At 36.7% G+C, this 17538-nt stretch overlaps 2 long non-coding RNA genes across 2 annotated transcripts; one reads left to right on the plus strand and one right to left on the minus strand.

The window, feature by feature from the left end:
• The first annotated feature begins 852 nt into the window (after positions 1–852).
• Positions 853–8082, plus strand: LOC103436095 (uncharacterized). Its single transcript, XR_003766853.2, has 4 exons — positions 853–1150; positions 4324–4473; positions 7279–7459; positions 7656–8082. It is a non-coding gene; the product is annotated as an uncharacterized lncRNA (long non-coding RNA).
• Positions 7894–10776, minus strand: LOC139189698 (uncharacterized). The gene is made up of 6 exons (XR_011573552.1): positions 10655–10776; positions 10284–10344; positions 9614–9708; positions 8414–8804; positions 8207–8284; positions 7894–8019 (listed from the first exon to the last, which is right to left on the minus strand). It is a non-coding gene; the product is annotated as an uncharacterized lncRNA (long non-coding RNA).
• Between the last annotated feature and the right edge of the window lie 6762 nt (positions 10777–17538).

Consider the following 17538-nt stretch of genomic DNA (forward strand, 5'->3'; position numbering starts at 1 on the left):
AAATGAAAAGAATTTCAAGGCAATGGACATGACAACTCACGGCAAAGAAGAAAGGATGCTGCCAGCTTTGTTTTTGCATGTGTGTGTGCTGTTTTTGTGCTCTTTCCACCTAGAAACAATCATTCCAAAGCCACCCAAAGTTATAAGTGGAAGACCAACCAGAAATCCACCTCATAGTGGTCCAATTTCTGCCATTCCTTGCTGTCCATTCACTACCAAAGTTGTAGAAATCTGCCAACTCCATTCCATTGCCGTGTGTGTGTGTTTGTGTTGTCATCATCACTTCCCACTCTTCCATGCTTTAATTTCTGATTCCTTGCTGCCCATGTGGTGTGTGTGTTGCTGTTTTCTTTCCTTCTTGCTGCCCATGTGGTGTTTATACTTGCACATGCATGTTCTTCATCCATTTAGCTAGCAATAAACACATTTTCTGCCATCACATGGTAGCTATGATGTTTGAAGTTGTAGGCCAACACTTTGCACACACACATGTAGATTTCTAGCCCATTGAATCATCAAATTCGTCCATCCTCATGTCTCGATGTTTGCATCATCCAATCTTGGCCCAAAAATGCTCCAAAGTGCTCCAAAATGCACCTTCTTGCATCCTTGGCCCAAAGAACCTACAAACACACAAAAATGGCTTAAACTACTAACATAACTAAGAACTAAGAACATAAATGCACGAAAACAAACATACTAAGTCGCATAAATATGCTCCTATCAGAGATTACCCTAGGGAACTAAGGGAAGGCGGCCTTGGTGAGTTGGTTTGCATAATTTCAAGTTGCCACTCATGTTTGAGGGATTATTAAAAGGAAGTTATATGCAAAAGCTCATTGTTTTCTTTGGAGAAAGGAGAAACATTTCACTCTCTCTTTCTCTACAAGGAGGCCGGCCATACCTAGGAGAGTTTATTAGCATCAAACTTCTCCTAGGTAATCTATCTTATCTTTACACTACATCATTGGTGTAGAGACTTAGAGGCACCAAGCCTTTGGTGCTTTTGGAGTTCATTTCTTCGCATCCTCAAGGAGCAAAGGAGAATCAAGGGAGCAAAAATCACAAAGAAGAACCAAGGAGCTAAGAGGCGACTTAAAGGCCCTCTACTTGGGTGAATCCCTTGTGTAAACAAGGATGAGCTTTAAGGGTAATGAATCTCAAAATCCTTTATTCTCTTTCATATTGTTAAAGAGTCTTGTGGTTCACCATTCACTAGGCTTTGAAAGTCATGGGTTTTAGGATTGTTTTTTAGTGCATACTTACTTTAAAGTGTTATATGTATGCTTGTATGCTCAAATATTCTTGTATGTTTTTAGTTAGGACAAAAGAATTAAATTACGAGTAGTTTGATCAAAGGTTCTTCGTAATATGAGCAAATATTTGTGATATTCTATCTTTTGGTGGTCGAAGTTCCCTATGTGATCATCTTCTTAAAGTTGTAGAGCTTCGCTCTCACTTTCAGACATATTCATACTTTTCACAGCATAGCAGCGAGATATGGCTTGATCACGTTTAATATCCTTTACTTCATCACATGCAGCATATCAAAGTAGCTAGCGGTACAATGATGGAATTTCTCACATCTTGTAAAGCCAATTTTGGCCCAAGATGGCCTTATTCGGAGTCAGATAGTCCATGATATGGAAGTATACTATAATGTTATAGGGTTTCACCTGAACTGCTAGCTTAACTGTCCCGACTAATCGAACTTGAGTACCCACGAACGTATGTAGAGTAATCTTACTTTGATTGATACAATCTAGAATTCTCATCCTCTCTGCTGCTTTTTCAAACATGAGGTTAACTCCATACCCATTATATATTAGCACTTGGTTAACCATCGCACTTGAGATCTGAACCTTTATAACCAGGGTGTTAACATAATGAGAGTGCACATCTTCCAACTATTAATCAGAGAACATCAAAGATATTGGAATAAATCAGGAGTGGTTTGTTGTGTCATTTTCCATACTGCATTCATTATTTTTTTCTGGTGTTGCCTCGATACTTATGTTGCCCATAAATGCAGTTGATATTAAGGGTTAGCTTCTTAGCTAGTTGTCGATCATCTTCCTCGAAGTGAATTCAGAGTTGTCCATCTTAACCCTGTCATTCATTTCAATAGGATCCTCCATCTAGGCCTTTGGTTTCATGAACTCCCAAGAATATCTCTGATCAAGCAGCTCCTCGTTGTGATCGAGAAGCATTCCGAAATTTTGAGTAGTGTGCTCAGAGGATTGGTGGAAAGATTAGTATTCATTACGATTTTACTTGACTAAATGATCAGTAAGAGGTTTGGGCATTTTAAGAAAAGGCTTTTCCTTGATGCTATAAAGGATGTTGTTGACTTTGGTATTCAAAGCAGTGTATTTCTTTGGATGAGACGAAGTTGACCTATCCATACTTCGTCTCTTGTCATTCTAACGGGAAAAAGGAGGCGAAGTCTTCTATTCATCACTTTTTTAAATTGTACCTCCCATCTTGGTTTGAGGCGAATTTTTTTTTTAGCTCTATCATCTCAGTCGAAAATGTCATCAGCTTTTTGGTCGAGTGGAATAATTACATTTCTTCTACCTTTGCAATAGGACAGAGGTGAATGGCTACAACCTTGCTGATCTTGGGGAACACTTTGCTAGAGAGTTGATTTTGAGCGTTAATTGGTGCATCCTTAGGGTTATTACAGTTCAATGGTATGCGCCGCTCTTAGTTTTCAAATGACTCTGGATCGACATTCCTAATAACCACAAGGAAGGCTTTTGCAGTATCCAAGGGATTAAGATTGCATTGAATCCGAATCCCCTTGCAGAGGTATGACTTACAGTCCAACCATGTTGAGTGTGAGCTTGGTGTTGGGGTTAGAACAAGCATCATCATAATAAGTTATTTGTCCGAGGTTATTGTACTCAAGTTACTAAGTCTGAAGAGATGCACTTGGGTTTGGAGAGTGACTCTACGAGCATTATCTAGGGATTTTATGTACCCTTCTTAGTTAACAAAGTGCGAACGGTTCTCAGGGTAAGAAACCTTTGAAATCTTCTAAAGATCAATGATAGAGGCACTAATCTTCATCAGAGTCTCCCAAATCTAGCCCATGGTGTGGGGAGCTTTGCCATCAGGACGTTATTGTTTGTCAAAACGACAGAGGTGTTAAGAGGTTAATTATTTCCACCCTTGGTATGGGCGTTAGAGCTCCTAGAACTATCTTTAGCAGGCATGCCGATTTAGTAGAGTGATTTGGTCGGGAAAATATGAGTTCAGCTCTTAATGAAAGTACTAATTGTTGGAATCAAATTTGCGCACCACCACATATAGATGAGCTACACAAGTCAAGCTAACTGTAAGAAAGAAAGCAACCATGAATTGTCTTAAGGTACAATATGATACCAACCAAAGATTGTTAGATCCCACATCGCCCAAGGGAGTGGATCCTCTATGCCTTATATGTGCATGCTCACTTCCTTTAGCACGAGGCCTTTTGGGAGCTCACTAGCTTCAAGTTCCATCGGAACTTCGAAGTTAAGTGAGAAAAGGGTCAAAGCATTCCCAGGATGGGTGACCCACTGTGAAGTTTTGCTCGCGTGAGTTCTCAAAAATAAAACCGTGAGGGCGTGGTTGGGGCTCAAAGAGGACAATATCGTGCTACATCGGAGTTGAGCCCGAGATGTGGTGGATCTCGAGTTGAGATGTGACAAAGACTCTTCAACGATCAAGGTAGTAAGCAATATTGAGTCTCAAGTCGTGGGCAATACAATAAGCAAGGAGTATGCAAGAATGAATTGCGTTACCAAAGTTATTCCCTAGATGAGAGTATTTATACTAGTCGGGAAATGGACCTTTTAGGATATGGAATCCGTATTAAACTGGGAGAATCCAAGAGGGTATCTAGGATTACATATTATTTTCTCTTAGAAGTGCAATATGAGTAAAGTTGTTGAGTTCATGAACGGACTTCTAAAGTACATGTATTCTGACCTATCTTACTCCAATCTTGAAAAATCATGGTCCCTCATCCCATTAATGACCAATATATACTTTCCAAAAATGTTTGGAGGAAAATGAAAATGAATAAAGGCATTGAATAAATTAGACAGAAATGATTTTTGCACTTATTTTTTTGTTCCTGATTACTTTTTAATTTTATTTTAACCTTTAGATTCAATAAGTAAGGGAATAATTTAGACATAAAAGCAAGGGGATGAGTGGATAGCAAAAAACAGGAGTGCAAAAATCATTTTTTCAAAACTTTATCCAGCCCACAGATTTAAACCCACTGTTTATTTTCAAAACCAGTTCTAAAGAATTCCATTGCATCTATTAAAGGACCGAAGACGCAATTTGTTAGTGCACAATTTCACTGAAAAAAGACGCTACTTATAGAGGCTAATGAAGGGCAAGACGAAACTGCAGATGCTTCTGGTTATCAATTTTCTAGCATACAAATTTCTAAATCGGATTGATGATTTACCAGAGGTACATGTTCAATAATAAAAATATTATCACTCTTTTTTGTTCTTTTTTTAACTTATGGATTAAAATTTTAATAATGTGCATTGTAATGATATTACTTTGTTTCCTGCAATTGCTTTCAACAATTTTATTTTTCTTTTGAACGTGTTTATATTATTGCTTCATGAAGGTGAAATGAAAAAAAATGTATGATTTGAAAACATAGGACTTGTTTGATGTCCATTTTGTCTTTGGTTTTTCATTTTTGTGGTAGAATCAGAGAGGAAATACAATAGAGAATTTGAGTGTATTGTAAATGGCGGTGGTGGTGGTGAGGCTATAGGGCGATGGGGGTTGTGGTGGTGAAGGTGGTGGTGGTGAAATGGCAGGTGGTGAAAGGTGGAGGGTGGAGGTGGAAGTGGTGCAATTGGGTTGAAGGTGTTAAGTTTGTTCTAATAAGGGGCAATTTTTTATTTTATTTTTTATTTTTTGGGAAAGAGGAAAATTGTAAAGTAAAATAAACACAAATAATGTTTTGAATAATAAACGGCATTAGATATGGATATTGATGCCATTTACAAAAAATTAATGACAATGTTAGATGGATTAAAATTTTTATATATCTATATAGAAAAATCAAGAACAACAAGAAACATAAATGTTATTATTATTTTTCATTCTATTGGTATAAGATGAATGTTTTTTTAACTAAAAATAGAAATAAGAGAAATTTTATTTGAACCCATATAACCTTTTTCTGCACCTAACTTACTCTTTGCACCCTTTTGATTTTTAACCAAACTACCAATATCTCTCTAACCCCAAATTTACTGCCTAAAATACCCTCACAAACCCAATTCAACATGTAAATTTATCATTTACACCCACATAATTTTTAATCCTATTACATTATGAAATGTATTGGAGCGGTTCATCCTCAAGTTTCCTCAAGTCCAAAAGCTTAATTTTCTTCTCTTTCCCAGATTTCACCATTAGAGGGCCATTATGGTGGAATGCAATTGCAAAGACGACTCCCTTGTGACACAGAAGTCTAAGTAGAGGACTAGAGCTTGTAGGCTTCCACATGAAAACTGTACCAAGTGATTGACCTATAGGGAAAAAGATTCTCTCCAGATCTCTCCCTCTAAAGCCCATTGATCAAGTGATCCGAGCCTTTAAAATTTGATCAAACGGCTAAAAACAGAGAAGTTAGTAAAAACTTTTAAAAGCTATAATAATTTTTAGTCATTGGATCTAATTTTTAGAGACCTAGATCACTTGATCCGTGATCTTTGGAATGAGAAATCCAGAGAGGATCTCTTTCCGACCCAAAGCAACAAACCCATTATAGGGGTTCGCCTGCATTGCATCGCATCAGTCCATTAGACATACATGTATTCACCACCTCGAATCGCATCCGCATCTCCTTTTCTGTCTTCTTTAGCCTCCTTTTCCCTCTCCTTCCAACTCTCGTACGACTTTGGTGCCAATTGATGTAAATAGAAATTACTAAAGCCCCTTGATATGTTGGATTAATAAGAGTTCAACAATGCCGAAGCCTTGAGAAAATTCTGAAAAAAAATGCCTAAATATTGAAGAATCATAGCCACTAAACTTAACGGATGATATTTTGTGTATATCCGAAAAATTTAGGATGAGGGAGGAAGGAAGAGATGGGAAGGGAACAGATGGCAGCAGCAGAGAAAAAGAATAAAAATATAATATAAAAAGTTTGAAATTTGACCCAAAGAAAAGCAAACTGAATCGAAAAGTCCTTGCAATGTCTAAGTCCTTTTGGTGTTTTGGGTTGCAAAGAGATACCGGGAGAATGTCTGCAACAATTCATTGTTGCATAAAGTTTAACAAACCATGGAAGATTGATTAAAAAAAAATTGAAACCCAAAGACTCATCTTCTAAAATCTAAAAAATTTGAAATCAAATGAATAACAAATCCATAAATCGAGTTATATCTTAGTTGAAGGATTCAAAACTTTAAATCACCATCCATCAATAAAAAAGCTTGCCTTTCTCTATAAGAGGTATTAGGGTTTTAGGCGGAATGAACGTAAGATAAACAATGAGTGATGACAAGGTTTAATTATTATAGTTTGTGGGCTTATTGATAAATTTGAGTTTTATTATTAATTTTATTTTGTACTTAATAGTAATTAAGCAATCGGGTAAAAAAGACAATTAACATTAAAATTTAAGTTAGATGTAGAAAGATATTACATGAGTTTAAATAAAATTTCTCGATGCTAAATGCAGCCTCCAATACTAGTTGGGTCCAAGAGTTTTTATTTTATTTTATTTATTTTATTTTTAATATTTTTCATATATTTCTATTTTTAGTTTTGTACATTTTTTTAATTTTGTTCAAATAATTTTTTTCTTTTAGATTTAATTTCTACCTATGTATTTTAATTTCATTATACGCTAGCTCATGTTTTTAACCTTGATTTGTATTCCATAATTTTAAGTTTTAAGATGTACTCATATTTTTAAATTAGTTTGTACCCACATATACTTGTTGCTTAATGTACTCACGCTAATTATATGTATTTATTTTATGTTTAAAATATATTAATAGTTATTTTAAAAATATTAATAATTGCGTGTACACATTGTTTTTTGCAAGAACTATATATGTATGTGAAGAACATTATTACTCTGTTGTTGATTTTTAAGTAATTATTACAATGATGTTAAGGACTTTCATCAAAATATTTAAACAAACATGATTTTAGTTTAACAACTTAGTTGACCAAGGACCGAAAAGAAGGTTAATTCTATCATTAACAAATTAATGTATCTTGGATTAATTACAGTTAATTACTTTGCCTAGTAAAAGTGAACACCACTCTGGGGACACGGAGGGATCCAAAATGCAGTTTTGCCATCATATTCCAACTGGAAAGCGATTCCGATCACTCAGTGATGCAAAGAAGTGGATGAAAGCACATGAATTAACTTATGCTCAATTTGAGTAATTGCATACCCAGACTTAAGGTAAATGCTTAAAGAGTTTTTCTTAGGCAATCGGGAAGCCTGAAAAAGGTGATTTTCAACCGTTGATGTGTGCGCATAAATTATTTATATGTAGAAGTAATTTGCTGCAAAACATCCATTTACATTGTTGTTGACAATATTCACGTACGTACCTAAATGATTACGATGTTATTGCATGTTTTCACTTGCTTCACAGAGTTCTAAACCCGCACAAAATAGCACTAGAAGAACAAGGAGAAAAGCAATTCAGGTTCCCGATCATATGAAGAATCGATGGCTCGAAACTTTTCTATCTGCGGCAGCTGCCAATCTTCAAAATTTATGAAGCTTGAGAATGATTCTAATCTAGTTCATGGCCCATTAGATGTAGAAGGCGCTCTGGTGGGATCCTCACCTATATCAAAGGTTTAGAAGGCCTTTGTCCTATCTATTAGACAATGGACGCCTTTCATTCCAATCTTCCTATTTGTTGTTCGGAAAAATAGTTGATAACTAGCAATGAATGCCCGCTCAATGCTGTGGGTTTGAAAGAAGAGTGCAATATCTTGAAACAAATGTAACTGCAAAGGAAAATAGCAGTTTGCATCATTGAATTGAACTAAAAACATAGTAATGCCATTAAATCTCTCCTCTCAGAATTACATGGTTCGTTGTAAATAGTAGAATTCAACTAAATACTTTCAATAAGAACAACTGAAGGCATGCATCTAAATGGTAATATTGTTAATTACCAATCAATTTCCTCACATTTATTATCAAATGCAAATGCATCATCATACCACCTCTGTTGTTGCATATCCTCATCACCAGCAAGTTGATCTCCTCCTGGAAACAAAACCCCCCAAATCATTAAAACAAAATTTGCACAGAAAACCAATTTGGAAAATTTACAATCCTAAAGACATAATATTCAAACCAAAAAATGACCAACACAAAATTGGCCAAAAAACTCACCAAGAAACCCAATCTTTTCTAGGAAAAAGATTTTCTTTGAATATGCACCAGATTTGCGGTTTTCAGAAGATTTTCTCGTTAGTAGTTTCTGAGAGAACTGAGCAGCTGTTCAACTGAAGGTTGCAATTCGAAATGGAAGTTGTTTTGAGGGAAATGGAAGGTGAGGTTTCTGTTTTTGTCATGGCCATCTTAATAGTTGGTCCAAAAGATGTAGGCCATGCAATAAGAAACAAGAAAGATACAGATTAACCCTTATGGTGGCTAGAGGCCGCAGTACCTGCGAGTCAAAGATGGGGAACGATGTCTCCATATCGTGTGAATACTTCTTCAAATCCATTACAATGTTGCTCGTCCTCATAGAAGTTGAAGACGTCCTAATCATGTGTAGATGCTGCAAAAATATATATGAAAGTTGTCATTCACTTGATCCAAATGGTAGTTCTACATAGACATAATGTAGAAGACAAAACAGAAGGAAACAAATATTGTAGCAGCATAAGTTCAATAATTGCAGCAAGCAAACAAACAGAAACTTTACTCACTTTCAAAATCCAAATCACAAAATGAAACAAATTGAATGAACTATGAAAGAAAATTTATTCACTGAATTAGAATCAAACTAATGAAATTGAATTGAACAAAACCTTTACTCAAATTTATTGAATGGTGTTTATGAAATGTAAAGAGAATGTTACTCACATAAAATATTAAGCACACGTCCATACACACCATCTTCTCTTGTCTGTCTCAAATCAAGTTCCTTTTTATACAGGTTCTCACCAAATCAAACCCAAAAGCTCCTTTTGTTACATAGACCAATTTCATCCACCAAAAAATTTTGCACCGCCCATGAAAATTAAGCATTGACTCACTAAGAAGAATATGGACAAAGACAGAGGGGATACAGGGTGGATGAGATTAGAAGGAATAGACACGGATAAAAAATTATAAATTTAAAAAATAAAATCATACGAAGAGATCGTCTAACAACTAATGACAAAGGAGGGGAACGGGTTAAGAGCATGTGACCTTTCCTTGGCATAAATTTGTACATGCAAGTTTAATTCCAATGAAACAAATACGTGAGTAAAGCAAAAGACATCAAGGCTCCATGTACTGTTTTATAATTATCACAATCTGCTGATACAATACCTAAGATATTTTAGACATAAAGATTTTCATATAAATAAAGCACCTCACCTAAACAATAACTGAGGTTGTGGTATTTGAACCAAGTAGGTAGATGCTTTGCAAGGTCTTCTTCAATACCATCTCATATTCCCTTTCCATTTTTCCTGTATGATACAATAAATAAAATTAAGGACCCTTTTTAGAGATTAGGAGGGAACAAATAGATATAATGGGACGTAAGAAAGCACAAACTTGTCAAAAATAATTTATTATTTTCAATTTGATTTAACTTTCCAAATGAAGCAAACCCCCAAGATAACCAAGCAATTCAAACAATCCCTATACAATTGACAAAGACAATTTGAAAAGAAAAAATCTATATTAATCAAAAATACAGATGAAAGCATGGTTAAGATGTATTCTATGTCAAAAAACCTTTACTTTCATAATCTAAATCCAAAAAAAAGGTTGCGAGGGATCTATTAGCAATTAACCAGTTTGTTATAGTTTAGTAGAATACAAAAGGAAAATCCTTCTCTTTTGTCTATTATATGAAAAATCTAAATAAGAGATGGCAGAAGCTGACTATAAAAAAAAAAATGTGCGTATGAGGTATGCATCTTGCTTGAATGTTATCCATCAATGGTAATTCTCCAAATTAGAACCCCAAAGCCAAATAGGGCAACTACATATGTATTAAATTCACAATAACAAATAAGTAAAATTGATCAAAATTTACCTCCATCAAGCAAAATTTAGCATCTTCCAACTTCACCATTGCAGGTGGACTCATCAAAACCCTAGTTGAATCAAACCAAAATCAAGATTACCAAAGTTAATTCCAACCGTTAATTTCTATAAACACCTCAAAAGGTAAAACAAAACGAAATTGAAGGGTTTTACATAGATTTGCGAATGCAAGAATTTGAATTTCTAAAAACCCACTACTGTAAAACCCCCCAAATCCTGCGATTTATACCCAAAAAGAAAGAAAATTTCCAAAACATGAAACCGTAAAAACCAAAAACCCATAAATCTGCCCTCCTTGAGGAACCATTCGAGATTCAAATTGGAGAAATCACATAGAAGGGACTGGAGATTATCACATACCGACTTGGAAGAGGCAACCTTCAGGCTAGAAAATCGTGATCTGACAATCGTATCCACCTCCTCTTCCTCGGCTAATGATTTGAATGCTTCGATTTCTGAGCTTCTTCTCATTCTTTGGTTTTTAGGGTTCCTTCGAAGTGGCGTATCAAACTTCGGAGCTTCTTCTTCAATCATCGTGATTCTGCAAGCCGCAATCTCTGATAAGATCCAAATCTCTAGGCCCTTAACCAACCTGCAAGTAACACAGAGGATAGAGATGGAGAGGGAAGGAAGAGAGAGAGAGCAGAGCTCTTGAATTGTTTTTGTTTATATTTCTTTTATGTAAATTCTAATATGATACTTTTGAGGGAGCTGTGCTCCTTTTATACAGCCTCTACACATTTAAATGCCAGTTGGCATATTAACAATTGCTCACAGTAATAAAGCATAAAACTTCAGTAATAACTTGGGTCATAACAATACTTGCCCCTTGAAAATTAGCCTTGTCCACAAGGCTAAAACATTTGGATGTGGGAACTTGTTTGGAAGCAGTAGCACGTTCCCTTGTGATGGTCATGTTCTCAATTCTAGATATGCCCATTGCAATCCCAATATCAGCAAGTTTCAAAACAGGTGCATCATTCAGTTGTTTCAAAGCACTAGTTGACATCTCATGAAGGGCTTGCACGATATAGTTCCTTGAGCTATCATCCAGTGGTACAACAGTGCCATCAAGCAACTAAACCTTAGTGCTTTTCTCAAGCAAATTCTTTACAGCACTCTTCATTAGCAATGACTCTTCCCCTGAAACTGAGTTGACAATTACACCCATGGATTTCTTATTGCGATCATACTCAAGGGTTGCAGTTCGACATTCAAATTCACTCCACTTCTGGCAACAACCAAGAAAATCCCTTCCATTTGATGATTTCGCACCCTTGGACTCTTAAAAAAGGACCATCTTCTCAACTAAAACTTTGGAGCTGCCTGAGTAGGCATTCCATGGGCAACATACTTCTGTTCTGCCTGTTCAATGCTAGCATTATTGTAGACAACAGCTACCTTTGCGATCATTTGAAGATTAGCATCCATTTGACCAGTTGGCTGGTTAAGAATTGCACCATCAAGTGGATTGTATGTAATTCCATCCACCCTAAACTTCAGTAGTATAATAGGCCTAGGACTCTAAGGTACAAATTTTGCCACTACCATTTGGTTTGTAATCATGGTCCCTGTTTTATCATAAGTTCCAATCAACACATTTGCTACTTGAATATCATAGGTTGAGCACTGCCATTCCCTTTCCAAGTAGGAAGCAAAGTGATGTCTCTAAACAATCAGCACAGCATTACCACTACCTTTTTTTTATCAAATTTGAAGGTCCAATCTATTCCTATAAGTTCAGCCTTGTTCACTTCAACCTTTGAAGGCTGAATCTCCTCAAATCTCAAAACAAGCTTTGTTAAAGTGCAAGCCATAATTGACTCAAGAAAAAATTCACAAGAATGTAGACATTGTAAATGTTTCACCTCATGTGATATGTGGCCCTCAAAAGATTGAACTAACTCTGAGCCTTTTTCTCCACCTTCTATGCAGTGCACCATGCTAGCAAGTTCAATGCCGAAAAGGGCTTTAATAGAGTTTGGACTTTCACTAGAACCTGACGATTGTAGAGAATGAGAAATGGTGTATAAAAGCTGTGACCAACATTCTTTCGCATCCTGTTGCATGAAGGTACTATTATACTGCTGACCCAAATGAGGGTACTTGTTGAGCAATACCATCCAAAATTGCATAGGTACCATAGCCTTGATACCTTTATCCAATTCACTAATTAAAGCATAAGCTGTAATAGTCAGCCTATGAGAAGTTTGATCCCTCTCATCATTTCTTTCAAAATGAGAATACTTGATCAAAGCTGATTTCAACTCTGGAACAGAATGCAGAAAATGTATAGTGGAGTTCATATAATAGGTGTTTCCCAAGTAAAATAAACCGACATCATAAACCAAGTTAATAGGTATTTTAACAAGGTTTTCTTCTATGGGTACTTTGCTGCTAGGATCCCCACTCAAATTACCCTGGGCATCTAACTCAATATCATCCAAACCAACAGAGTGTATAGTTTGATTTATGCCAACCACACTTTTAGCTAACTGAAACATCACAATGTCTACAGGGGAAGATTTTTCATCTAAGCCTTTACTTTCAATAATCTTGATCTTAATGTGGGATACATTAGCTTTTTCTTCATAAGAAATTTCTTTAACCATTTGTTTAATCCATATGGCACTAGTAGCAAAACCATGTTTCAGGATCAGCTGCTTCAAATAGGAAAACCAACATTTGTGAGAAACATGCCGGCGAAGTTGCACAGATGCAACCCATTGGTCAGGGATGACCTGAACCCTTGAACATGATTCACACCTATATTCAATTACTGCTCCACTAAGAGTATTCATAATACTGTTATTGATACAGGACCCTGACAAGTTCAGAGCTAAATAACCATATATCAAGAGCTTCAAATATACTGAGGCATTCAGATTGCTCCACAATGACTGAGATGTAACATAGACGTAGAGGGATGGTTCATATATAGTCAACTGGTTTGCACAAGCACTATTGAGATTGGAGGTGATATGACAAGGAATAAGCCTTTGCAGGTGATGTATGAGATAGTAAATGAAATTGAAGAGTGTTCCCATATTTTCATCACCCCGTCTCTTAGACATTTCATCAAACAGGGTAGATGCACACAGATCATTCTTCACAAACTTACCCACAAGATACCAATTAACCCATCCAAATTTATCTTTCAGGTATACACCATAATTATCATTGATAAAAGAATGGAACTTAGCCTCCGGAGTTGCTGAAATGATACTCAAATTAAGAATTACCTCAGGTCCAGTTTTCGTATTATCGGAGAACGAGTGCTTATGGAGTAGCTGTGGAGCAGAGATCATCATCTTCGATTCCGGAAGCAAGATTGTAGGTGCAGCAAACTTGTTCGAGTATGGCTTAACGATTGAATTTGCTAGTGTTTGCAACATCCGTAAATATGAGAGTAATGGCGGAATGGAATGGCCATGGATTGTCAACGGAATTCGGAATGGGTTGCCGTCTCTGTTGTGAGGTTTTTGGTGACCGACCTCGATCGATGCAGCTTCCTCGGAACACATCGAAGCTAGATTAGAATCTCCCTCAACTCCGAGAGCCAAGTTATGGTGTAATTGAGCAAGGTCACTGTGGATTTCGGCGAGTACAGGATTCACAGCCTTGTGAATGGCGGTGAGTGCAAAATCCATAGCTTCGCGGATCGCAGCACGCATCGAAGCTTTAAATGAGTCGATTGCAGCGGAGAGGCGTGCATCCATGGCAAGAAGACGAGTCAGGTGGGCGTGCATAGAAGGGAAACCAGGATTCAAGAAATATGATACCATTGATAAGATCCAAATCTTTAGGCCCTTAATCAACCTGCAAGTAACACATAGGATAAAGATGGAGAAGGAAGGAAGAGAGAGCAAAGCTCTTGAATTGTTTTTGTTTATATTTCTTTTGTGTAAATTATGATCTGATACATTTGAGGGAGCTGCGCTCCTTTTATACAGCCTCTACACTTTTAAATGCCAGCTGGCATATTACCAATTCCTCACAGTAATAAAGCGTAAAACCTCAATAATAACTTGGGTCACAACAAGCTCTCTCTCTCTCTCCCTCCCTCTCTACAAGCCAAAGGCTCTCTCTCGTAACCCGTCCTCTCACCAAATCCCACACAGCCATTGATACCACCGAATGCAAACCCTGTTTGATGGTTGTCCTAACATGTGTATAAGAGGGCACCCAAACCCTATGGATAAATTTACCATCCTATCTTTTAATATTTACCCTCCAATCCAACCCCAAATCAGATGGCTTTGTGGTAAACAGCGTGAAATCAAGTGGCAAAAGTTTGACTGTAGCTTAGCTATAGTCAAATCCCTCCTCAATTTTAGAATAGACAATAATTCATATGAATAACTGGCAAAAGATATATATATCTAGCTTACCCATGTTCTAACTTATGGTAGCCAATTATAAAAATAGAACCTTACTTTTCGAACTTTCAATGGCTCGATCGTTAAATTTTATACTTAAATACGTACCCATATGTTTTTAATTTAGTTTGTACCCATCCTAATTCCATGTATTTAATTCATGTTTTAAAATATATTAATAATTTCTTAAAATATATTAATAATTACGTGGGTACATCAATTTTTTTGCTAGAACTATGTGAGGAACAATATTATACTTTGTTATTGATTCTTAAGTAATTAATATATTGTAAAATAATTATTGAAATTTGTTTAAATTTCATAATTTGTGGGATATTGAATGCATAAATGAAGGAGTTAAATCCTTTAAATGATGATAAGGACCTCGATTAAACTATTTAAATAAATAAGGTTTCATTCTAACATTTAAGTTGGCTAAAGATCGGAAATTACCCTTATTTCTTTGCTAGGACCATGTGAAGAATAATATTATTGTTGTAGTCATATTTAGAATAGGAATGTGAGTGTGTAAATCCTAGGGAATCTGATAATGTATCTTATATTCCTATTAGGAGTAGATTACCTATTAAATGTTGTAATCCTAAAGGGAAAGGTTTTTACCTTTCCGACTAATATAAATAAAGGCACAATGAGGTGAATCAAACACACCTCGTAATTAAATCAATCTCTATTCTCTCTAAGTGTACCCGACCCCCTCTATCTCTCTAAACCCTAGATCGTTCAATTAGATAGGCCTACAACACGTTACTAGCACGCTCTTGCTAGAAGCTGAGGAATTGACGTATCGTAGGAAGAGGCTATCATCCACCAAATTCAAAGGCTTATTCATTTTTTGCTAACCAGGTACACTTAAAATAAAAGAAGATATTTGAAACATCCACAAAGCATGAAAACATTCCCCATGATGCATGAACCCTTCTATGTTTATATTTTCCCTTTGATATATATATTGTATATGTTCATATATTTGTCAATATATATATTTGTTTCATGGATCGCACAATTAAATTGTTATGTGGAATATGTGAGTCAAATTATATAAAATAAATTAGAAGCAAATTTGGGTTTCCTAAACGCTAAGGCAAATTGGACATAGTATGGCACCACCCCTGTGGCACAACATCGACAGCAGCCCACTGGGCTTTGCTGCACCTATTTGGACCCCTAGGGCTTCGGCCTGATTAATTGGCATGGGCCTGAAGCCTCAGTTTTACCTCTAAGGAGGTTTGTAGCCTTTCTGGATTCAGACCAAACCCACTACAAATTTTGCTTGCTGGGTCTTTGTCCCACAAGCACCCAGGCCCATAGACCTGCTCCCTCTGGTGCAAGCCCACTTGATTAGACTTAGTTTTTCTTGTGACTCGCAACACAGGAAGCTAGCCTATGCGGCTGGGCTCCCATACAAACCCACATGCCAGCTCATAAGGCTGGGCTTTGTCCTCCCGTGCCTCACGTCACAGGCCAGCTGTCACTGGGCCTTGACCCACATCCATTCGAAGCCCAAACCTGCAGCTTGGGCTGCTCTTTTTTTTTCCTCACCCAGGCCTGTGGCTTGCAGTCCACCCCCGAGGCCTCAGGGCCATGCCTATGCACGACACCCAACCCAAATATTTTTGGGGTTATATTTTCAATCCAATAATATTATTTTAGTATTATTTTGCTTCTACAATCGACCCCGTATATCCCGATTTATTGAATTAATTAAAAGTGACCTACAGTCCATTAATCTGAGAATGAATCCAAAATTATTGACCTGAAGATCACTTTTGGACATTAACGATTCAATAATTTATTTTTATACTTTGAATCGTCACATACTTTCGTAGTAACGAAGCTCTCACACTTGAGTTCCCGAAAAACCTCAAATCCACTATATTCAAATTAGTATATTGCATTCTATGTTTCTTGCAGGAACCTCTCATTGTGAACTAATTGTTCATAAAACTAAATTGAACCTGTAGTTTCAAATTTAGTGCCTTTGAAACTCAAAGTTTTCATTCAAAACATACCACATGAAACCTGTAGTTTTCATGTATAAATTAAACCAAATATATGTCTATAGAACCTGTATGTTCTGCGATATATGTCTATGGCTTACCATATGACTAATCACGTTTTTCCCTCTGTTTTAGGGACATGTCAAACTTGAACAAGCTCGATTTCTCCGCTATAGAAGTCTCTAGAAGAAACTATTTGAAGTGGGTTTAAGATGTGAAGCTCCATCTGACTACAAAGTGTATTAGAGCCACCATTGAGACACCTATTGCCGACAAGCCTATTGACAAAGCTCAGAAGGCTAATGCAATGATCTTCATTCGAAGACACATCCAAGATTCACTGGAGACTGAGTATCTCACTGAGGAGGACCCACACACCCTCTGGCTAACCATTTCAATCACTAGAAAGACATATACTTGCTTGAAGCAAGACATGACTGGCAGAATCTTCGCTTCCAGGACTTTAGGTCCATGAATGAATACAACTTTGAAGTTTGTAGAATCCGTTCACTGTTGAAATTCTGCAAAGTAGAACTAACCGAATCAGATCTCTTGGAGAAGACCTATTCAACCTTTCATGCCACCAATATTGTCCTGCAGCAATAAATAGGGCACATAAATTCAGCAAGTTTTCGGATTTGATCTTTGTTTTACTTCTCGCTGAAAAGCAAAACTAACGTTTGATGAAGAATCATCAATCACGACCCACTGGTTCGAATGCCGCACCTAAAGCGTTTGCGACCTAGCAGCCATAAACGATAGCTGTGGCAATGGGCGGCAAGCCCAACCACGGGCCCAAGGTCAATAGAGTGCAACACCTAAGGGAAGAAATGTGACCCAACAGCAT

This window comes from Malus domestica, chromosome 11 (genome assembly GCF_042453785.1).
Source record: "Malus domestica chromosome 11, GDT2T_hap1".
Lineage (NCBI taxonomy): Eukaryota > Viridiplantae > Streptophyta > Magnoliopsida > Rosales > Rosaceae > Malus > Malus domestica.